General features: G+C 41.0%; 1 long non-coding RNA gene across 1 annotated transcript in view; it reads right to left on the bottom strand.

The window, feature by feature from the left end:
• Window positions 1–9,251, bottom strand: part of LOC122462561 — a 71,254-nt gene that overhangs the window by 60,367 nt on the left and 1,636 nt on the right. The gene's annotated exons all lie outside the window — the stretch shown is intronic.

Consider the following 9,251-nt stretch of genomic DNA (forward strand, 5'->3'; position numbering starts at 1 on the left):
TAGCTGGTGGTGCTACAATCTTGTACAAAGCAAGTCCGACATTCTGGCCCTTTCCAAAGTGAAATAAAATGCCATACATAAAACAAATGGGACCTCAAAGACTGTTAATCTGCCATGCCATGTCAGTCCAGAACCATCTAGTTCTTTACATAATCAAATACTAATAATACTGATCATTTGAAATGATTAAATAAGTTAAGAACCATGCAAATAATGTAGTCTAATTATCATGTCATTTATGTGGAATCTAGGACACAGTATGCTGCAGCTACTCAGTAAGTGTTCCACGTCAGTGCAAAGTGTTAGTATTATTACTGGGCCAGATCAGATCCCTGTGCAGTAACACTCATGTAGCTCACAGAGTTTCCCCTGTAGTCTTCTATCATGGAGACAGGAATCTGGCCCACAAACCACATAGGTATCCTGAGATCACAGGAGATACAGGATCATCAGCACAGAGGCCCTGTGCTTCCTGGCAACTTTGGCCCCAATACTTGGTAGTGTAGCATCGCTCCTCGGGACCAGTCTGACCATGGCTGCCCCAGCTGAAGGGGGATCTGTACTGTGGAAGGAGGCCATGAAAGTGTACGGATTCTGAGGGGGTATTACATTTCCTGGGGAATCTTGGCTGGTTTCAAGGCAGCAGTATGGTGTACACACTCCCTTCTCCCTTCTTAGTCTGATAGGGCCTCCACTTCTCCTGCATGGATCCTTGGACTTGCAAGGAGTCCTCTCTCATTTCCATGGGAAAAAATCCTTCTGAGGCAACAGCTGACTCCTGCCTTTTTACACTGAGGGTGCGGGGAATACTCCACAGAGACAAAGGATCCTCCTCACAGAGATCCAAAAGGCCCAATCTGACCTATGATGATGATGCTATTTATAGATACTTGGTATGTACACACTGCACCTCCACCATAGAGGTAGGTCAAATTGATACATATTAGAGATGGACATGAGCTGAAAAGTCTGGATCCAAAGTTCTGGGTTTATTTGGAACCAGGGTTTGGTTCTGGCTCATATTTGATCTTTATTGGGCACAGTGAAAACAGCTACTGTGTTGCACGTCAGCATATTAAGATTTTTTCTATCTTTAATTTTATAACATTTGTATTTCCAAAGATTATTCTGCCAGTGCTGTATTTCTAAACTGAAATTAGTATAACCATTGAGATATATGCCAATACCACAAGCACAGAACAGTGCATTCTCTGTAGTGATACGTGACTCCTTTAAACAGATATAATTCCAGTACTGGTATACTTGTGTGTAATTCTTCCAGATTAAATTCTAGCTGTTTCTAGACATTACAGTTATCACCTTGATTGATGTTAAGAGCATGACAGTAAGGAAATGAGGATAAGAAGAAATGCAAAGGATATTCTACCAAATTACAACATTTTGTTTTGCATTATTGGTTTTCCATATTGTTCAGTGGATCTATAATCATTGTGTCCCATCAGAACAAGTGAATGCATATCGACAGCCAATAACAGTTTCTGTCTTTCGTTATCTAGTATTTACACCTTTGTTGTATAATCTCCTTGAAGAACCAGGATTACCTCGGATTACAGGTGCATTAAGGAACAGTATACCTCAAATGCCATATTCACTTTGTTTAGAGAGGCAGTGAGCTGTTTGCCCAGCATGTGAATACCAGTGAACAAACTCCTGCAGGCTTCCATGAACAGGGCAGGCAGCACCAGCCCCAGGATTTTGGCAAATTATTTAACATAGGCCCTTTACAATTCACAGTCACTAGCACAGCAAAGTGTTACCAAACATTTTGCAGCCCCAGGCAGCTGCCTGTTCTGTCTGCATGGTGTTGATAATGCTGGGTCTCATGAATGTAGGCTTACTCATCTCTCACCCATTAGGCTCATGTCCATGTCACTTTTTTAACCAGAGCGCACTCAGAGCTGGTCCGACTCTAGAGTAATTCATGACAACTGGGGCAAAGGAGTTGCAGTCCTGGAAGTCCTGTGAGAAGCAGCACTGGGAGAAACTGGATTTTACTCTAAAAATTTCTAGGACTGAAAAGCAAGGGTGGGAACAGAATTTGCAATTTAGAAAAAACAAGATCAGTAATTTTACTTTATTATGGAATTAACCATAGGATTTTGTAGTGGATGCAAAGGGGGGGAAATAAACCAAATTCATCCTTGGTATAACTCCATTGACTTCAGTAGAGTTATAATAAGAATAGATTCTAAAACTGTCACTTTAAAATATGATAGCTTTGCTTCTGCCTCAATGCTGCATAAAAACTGGAGCATCGACAACTGCTGCAGAAGCAGGGCTGAGCCTATTGTAAAGACGCATGAAGTTATTTTTAACCCCTTAAAACTGGTGAGATTGGAAAGGTATTTTTGTTGATTTATTTTTAGATTAAAATAGAGGTGGAGGCATCATGCTATCGGGCAGTTTTTCTAAGCATTGATTATTGTCACTTCTGACAACTCCGTACCATCTTGCGTTTGAAAAGTTGCCTGTGTTAATATGGATCTGATAATGGGCCTGATCTTGCGCTGCTCAGACAACAGAACTCCCCTTGTAGCTGTGCTTGCACAGGGTGACATGTGCCCCAGTGCACAAGACCTTTGCTCCACTTAAGTCCTACAAAAAACCCCATGCTTTCTGCACAGGAATGAATTTCATCAATGAAGAGTTTAGGCTTGGTCTGTTAGATTGAAGACCCCCTCAGGGCAAGAAATATGTCCTTTTATGAGTTTGCAACTAATTATGCATGATATTCAGCAAATTAGAAATAAATGTAGCATTAGTATTGGGGTTTGTGTAAACGTTTTTTCTAGCTGTATGATATATGACCTATAAGAACTGTGTATGTATTGGCCTAGGCTACCGTCATTACTCAGTGAGTGATCCAGTGCTCGTTGACGGCACTGGGATGATGCCCATGGGCTTCAGTGGGCTTTGGATCACACCCTAAATCTGTATTCAGACCATACTTCCACTGGGATCATTGGGCCCATAAATATTGGATAGGACTGAGCCCAAGTGATCCTAATGAATCTATGGGAAGTTTGGGAGAGAACCAGTTAGATCTAACAAAACTATTGTATTACTGAGGGCCAAATTCTGCTCTGACTCTTGTACCCTGAAACCCTGTTAATTTCATTTTAGGCAAAATTTGGTTCTAAATGTAAGTAGGGCAAAGACATCAATGAAAGGCAAGAAAAAGAAATAGTTCAGCGTAGAGCTTGGGACACCCACTGCAGTTATACTAGTAGCTCCAAGCCTGCCACATAGGGAATGTAAAGGGATAGAGGCCACTTTTCTAGTTTATGAGTCGTGGGGTGGAGGTGAATTCTATTCGCTTCTTGCAGATTTCCATGCACAAAGTCTGATATGCAGGGAAGGGAGACTTTCACCTCCTAGATGGTAACTGATTTCTGATTTTTATAGAGCGGCCATTCTCAGATTTGCCTGTGGATCACTGGTGGCCTGGGTAGCACTTGCTGGTGGTCCACAGAGAGTTGGCTTGTCACACGCTCCTGCCCCTCTTCATTGTTTCCAGCTGCTGAACTGCTTTAAAGGACAGCTACAAATGCAGTCAGTACTGTCTTAATGTTGTTTTGAAAGTGGGCAAATGCTGTAGTTTCTACACGGATGTCATATGTTCATGAGTGGAAGGGGAGGTGATCTGCAAAATTGTGAAAGGCAGAGCAGGTGGGTGCACAAGAAAATCTCCCTATTACATTGGGGCCCATGCATAAGAAGAGACTCCCTATTACAACAGAAAATACTCTTGTCAAATAGTAAGGAAAAATATATTTACACACAACATTTTACCCTCAGCCACACCAAATCAATTCAATTGACAGGGCTGGGTTGAATTGAGTGCAGAGTTTGGACCATGAAGAAGGTATTTAGTTCAGTAATGGAATGTAAAGTATTATTCACAGCATATTTATTTTATTGGAACCAAACTCTGCAAAACCAACTTCTTGTGTAGATACAAACAGCATGATAGTTCTCAAATTGTAAACATCACACAGTAAGTTAGTGCACCTTAATATTATGCAAATGAAGTTTATGTACTTTAAAGTACTAGTACCATATTTGTTGAAACTTTCGAAAATTGTGTTAAGAAAATGAGTTAGCTTGTCAGGTTTATTTAATTAGGCATGAAATCTGGGACTAACTCAAGCAACATTTCCCTCTGGGGTCTGAGACACTTTTAGTCTGTAATAATTTATTATTCATCAACTAAAGTGAGTCATCAAAATATAGGTAGGAAACTCACACTGTTGGTAAATATGAATTGACAGGATTATTCTGGAAAGAACAGCAATCAGTTTGTGACAATGGGTCTTACCCCAGGCTAGATGATTACCTTGTAGTTGTAGGAACTCATGTGTAAGTTATTAGGCAACTGTCATGAAATTTTGGCCCTGTGTTTTTATTTGGACAGACTAGAGAAACCTTGCAGAATTGTGTTTCAAAGATAAGCAAATCCTGAAGGAGAAACCAAGTAAAAAGAACAATAGATTTTCTTCTTACTAATGCCAGATGCAATTTCACCCCCCAACCATCTCTTTTCTGTCTTTTTTTTAATGGCTCCCATAGGCATATTTTCTACTCTTTTCAATAATGCTTTATATGCTATTAAATAATTGTGATAATTAAGGGATTTTTAAAAAATCCAAACTAAGGCTCTCACTATTAGTTGGCTAGTTTCAACGCAATCTGAAAAGATGACGTGTTCCTCACATGAAGGCACTGTTCTCAAAGAAGAACGCCTGGGAGGCCATACTTAGCGAATGGCCACCTCATAAACTGATATCAGGGTTTATTTAAGGCTATTTTCTTGATGTGTACCTATTTGCGTCATACTTTTTTATTCCATACAAAGTTACTTTTGTGGTATGGTACAGCTCATGAAAGTGGAATATGTCTTTGATTCCCGATGTGGGATTTCAACCAGTTTATATAAGGTTGGAGAACTATGTGTCATTTCATTTCTAAACTTCTCTGTTTCTGCTGGAGGTACACTGTAGCTTTATGTGGCTTTGATACACAAATTAAACTGGGCTATAAGGGGATGTGGCTTGTGAAAAAAAAATCCCCTTTGGCATCAAAGATAATTCTCAGTTCCCTAGAGATTCCCTACTAATTTTGTCCATACTGGCAGTGACCACTGAATTCCAAGCTATTTCAATGATTTTTTACACTTTTACAACCTACCTAAAATATTCTTTAATTCATTGTTACTAATCTAAGTAGCATTTTATTATTAATGTAGAACATACTATATAAAAGAATACAATTGTGCCCTTGCAATAAATCAGTTATAATGTCAAACTAAAGGAATTGACTAAAAAAAGAATTTATTACATGGCAAAAAAATTCCAGGTTTATTCTTAACACAGAAATTAAGACATAATATCACACAAAGGTATTATATCTAGTATAATAGGATAGGATTTATGGTGGGTATAGTTTTGCCAAAACTCTTTTATAAAATAAATGTACAGAGAAACAAAAGAAATATGCATGAAACTCCTGCAATGTTTCTTTTTCTTCCCCCACCTCCTTCTTGGGGACTGAACATACAAAAACCTCCTTTGTGCAGTTATATTGAACATTGCTGATAGTTTCATTCCTCTATCTATGCATTTTATTTTTCTCAGCTTCCAACCATCTTCCTGGAAAAACACTTTCCCTAGTCTGTTTACTAGCTCTCTAGTTTCATCTAGCCTGTTTACTTAGTTATTAATATATCTAAATTGGCAGTGTCCTTCAAGGGCATTTTTGTTAAATTTGAAACAAATATATTTAATGATTGCATTGTAATAAAACAGCTAAAAGAATAGATTAAAAAGATATGCACGGGGGGCGGGGTGGGTCTGATTGATTGAGGGATTGATTTTATTACTTCTCCCGTAGGTGGGGAGTGATAGCTGTAAATCTCTTGATAATCATTTCAGAAGCACCTTCATCAATAAGCTCAAAAGGGATGGCTAGGTGTAAAATTTTGCTGGCCAGCGGGTCAAACAAAAGGCAGCAAATGGGCAAAGAAAGAATTGAATTAAATAATTCCACCTTGGCTGGTAATGTGGCATTCATCATTTTCATCTCTTATCTTGGCAAAAATAAATAAATAAATCACCCCTTCACTTTGGTGCTCTTATATTTGTTTTGTTTTGGGGTTGGGGTTTGTTTGTTGTTTTTTTCCTTTCCCACCCCCCTGCCTTTAGCTCAACCCGTATTGCTTACGATTCAATTATCTGGCTAAAAGCTTGCGCTTGTGAGCAATGATCAATTATTAGTTGTCAGTAATAATGGAGAAGGATTCCATTCTGGCCCTTTTTCTTTTTCTTAAGGAATGATCATTAGAAAATAAATCAAAAAAAAAAAAAAAAGGGAGGGGGAAGGGTTGTTGACAGCATTGTCCACAAAAGTAGTCCTACCTAAACCCACACGGTCACAAGGGTTGAAATGCGCGTATTGAATAGCGGGATTCCAGGCTATTGACAATAAAACAATTCCAGAGAGCAGTTCCTAGCTGCTCCTGGATAGCTGCGCCCCAGGATTGTCTCAAAAGTTTATTATATACCGGCGCACAAAGCCAAGTTCCCATCTGACAGCAGCATCTGGAAGCCCCTAATTACCCACATTTCTAAAATGCATGTGAGCAGTGTTAGCTGTGGGACGGCTTGGTATTAGCAGTTTAGCGGTCACATACAGCAATATTTAAAATCTGGTTTGCACGGTATCTTTTCTCAATAAACAGAAAACCACCCTTGCTCAGTAAAAGCAGGTATTTTTGCCGTCTGAGAGCGTGAACGAATGAATTTTCCCCTGACGGTGTTTCCCTTAAAGTGTATTAATTTTTAGGGCAGAGACAATGTTTCCACAGGTTAAAGGTTGATTGTTCGGGGTTGGCTCTGCGAAGAGACCGATCTGTATCTAAGTAAATGCCGCTTTACAAGCTGCACCGGTGGTGCAAATTTGCAGAAAATATGAAATCAATTGGATTTTCTTCCAGATCGTTATTAACGATGCATTATAAGTATATGGGTATTGTGTAGCTTTTAACCCCTGAGTGCTAAGGTTGTTATGTCTGATCGCAACCCTTAATAACAATAATCCAGTCCAGTGTGCTGCATCTCATTGAAATCGTCTCTCACCCGAATGAACTGCAAATTATCCCCTGTTTACAATCTCCCTTCAGTGCTCATCTCAATGAACTGGAAATCGATCCCCAGCACGGTTGTTTTCCAACCAAGGGCTGATTTGCATTGATGGGTTCCCCCCACCCCAATTTTTTTAAAAAAAATAACCTAAGAAAAATCTCCAAGATCTGTGGGTGCTGGGGGGGAATTCTGTCGCTGTCATCTGGACCTTCAAGGGGGGGGAACAGCAACAACAAAATCACAGTATTTACGTTTGTGAACACTCACAACTTCTGTTCACGGCAATGACATTTAATTGATGTATTGCTATCAACAACAATAAAGACCAATTCTTCTCTCCCTGCAAACATCACTCTGCCGCCGGCCCCCCCGCCCCCCATATCTCCGGCCCCCAGCAAAGGGGAAGAAAACAAACAATAAATAATCAAGTGACCCTAAATTAAACACTAAGCGTCTGTTTTTACAATGGCGAGGGAGCAGAGAAACGAAAAAAAAAAGTTATTAAACTTTATCTCTCCAAATTAGTCTTTCGCCAAACCCTTGTTGTTGTTTTTTAATTGCAGGCTCACAATGGGCACGTACAGACACCAAATGCATAGCGCTATGGGAAAGTGCTTTAAAACAACCCAATTTAATCAACAAATATATAATGAAATTGTAAATGCGAATAATTTTCAGACAGTAACTGGATTTAAAGGCGTAGGGAGCTAATCGAGTGATTGATATAATTCTAAATGCAGACATTCTCGTGAGTAGGGCTTATGTGGGTGTTATATGCAGATACGTGTATACGTATGTATACATGTATCATGTAAGTTTCTATATGGTTATATTCGGTATATTTCCCAGTGTGTGAGGGTAAGGAGGCTGACACCTACCACTGAATATATCCATCTCTGCCGAAAGATCTCTTTAAATATTCAGTGAAAAATAATGGCATCTGAAATACCACCTATAGCAACATTATTATCTTCATTCTTCAACATCATCCCCACTGACAGCTTCGTTTGTCTTTTTATCAAAATCTACTGTACCAAATACTGCGGGGAGAGGAAAGGGGGGCGGGGGGGAGACCCATCCTATACAGAAGCGAAAAGCACATTCCGTGTCCGGTTTGCTAAAGCTGACTAAATATTTGGTTGGCACTTGGGGGGGAGAGGGGGTTACTGATGTTTTGTCACCCACCTTGGTAAACATTTTAAAGTCTAGTTCGTTTAATAATAGGGAGAAGAAAATCCGAGTGAGCCGGTTCCTCGACTGGAGAGAGAGATTCTCGCTCTCTAGGTTTCACCGGCTCATTTGAAATTGAAATGAGTTGTATCTGATCAGCCTCTTGCTTTTACAGAGTTTGTTAATATTGATACCGGGGGAAAGGAGTAGTTTCAATCACAGAGTAAATAATCCAGAGGGGAGGGTGGGAGGAGGGTGCTGTGAATGGCCCAGAAACAGAAACTGACTACAGCAGCAGCTCGCTCGCTCGTCTTCAGACCGAGATAACCCTGCACATCAACTTTTCGTATACAGTACGGAGGAATTTGACGTGCAGAGAGGAACGAGGAATACAAAGGGCTCCATAGCTACCTATAAACCCAACATGCTCGGTCCGCGTTGTACTGTAGGTGCATTTGTGGGGGTGCAATGTATCAATCCTGGGGCTGGCTAGACCCTTCCTAACTTGGGAACGGAACTTTTTTATTCCGCGATGATGGTGCCATGGGTTGACGATTGCATGCGGGCTGCCCGAGCGCCATTTGAGCAGGATGTTTGCAATTGCTACACGTCCAGCAGACACCACGGATGTGGCTAATCTATTGTTACAACCTACGAGCGGGCGGGCGCGCGCCCGGACGCGGGCATATGAAGGAGGCAGACAGACACACAAACGTCCATCCACCTGGGGGCGGGGGGAGCAGGGGGGGTCCATTCTGAAACGTGTTGGCCCACCAGAAGCGCTGCTCTGTCATGAGCCCAGTTCGGACTCCTGGAGTTCAAAGTACGCCTCCGGAGTTAGACGACACACACCCTGCACAGCTGCCTACCCCGGAGCCCGCCTCGCTGGCCACCCGGGTCTGGCCCCACACCGAGGCGGGC

This window comes from Chelonia mydas, chromosome 12 (genome assembly GCF_015237465.2).
Source record: "Chelonia mydas isolate rCheMyd1 chromosome 12, rCheMyd1.pri.v2, whole genome shotgun sequence".
Classification (NCBI taxonomy): Eukaryota; Metazoa; Chordata; order Testudines; family Cheloniidae; genus Chelonia; species Chelonia mydas.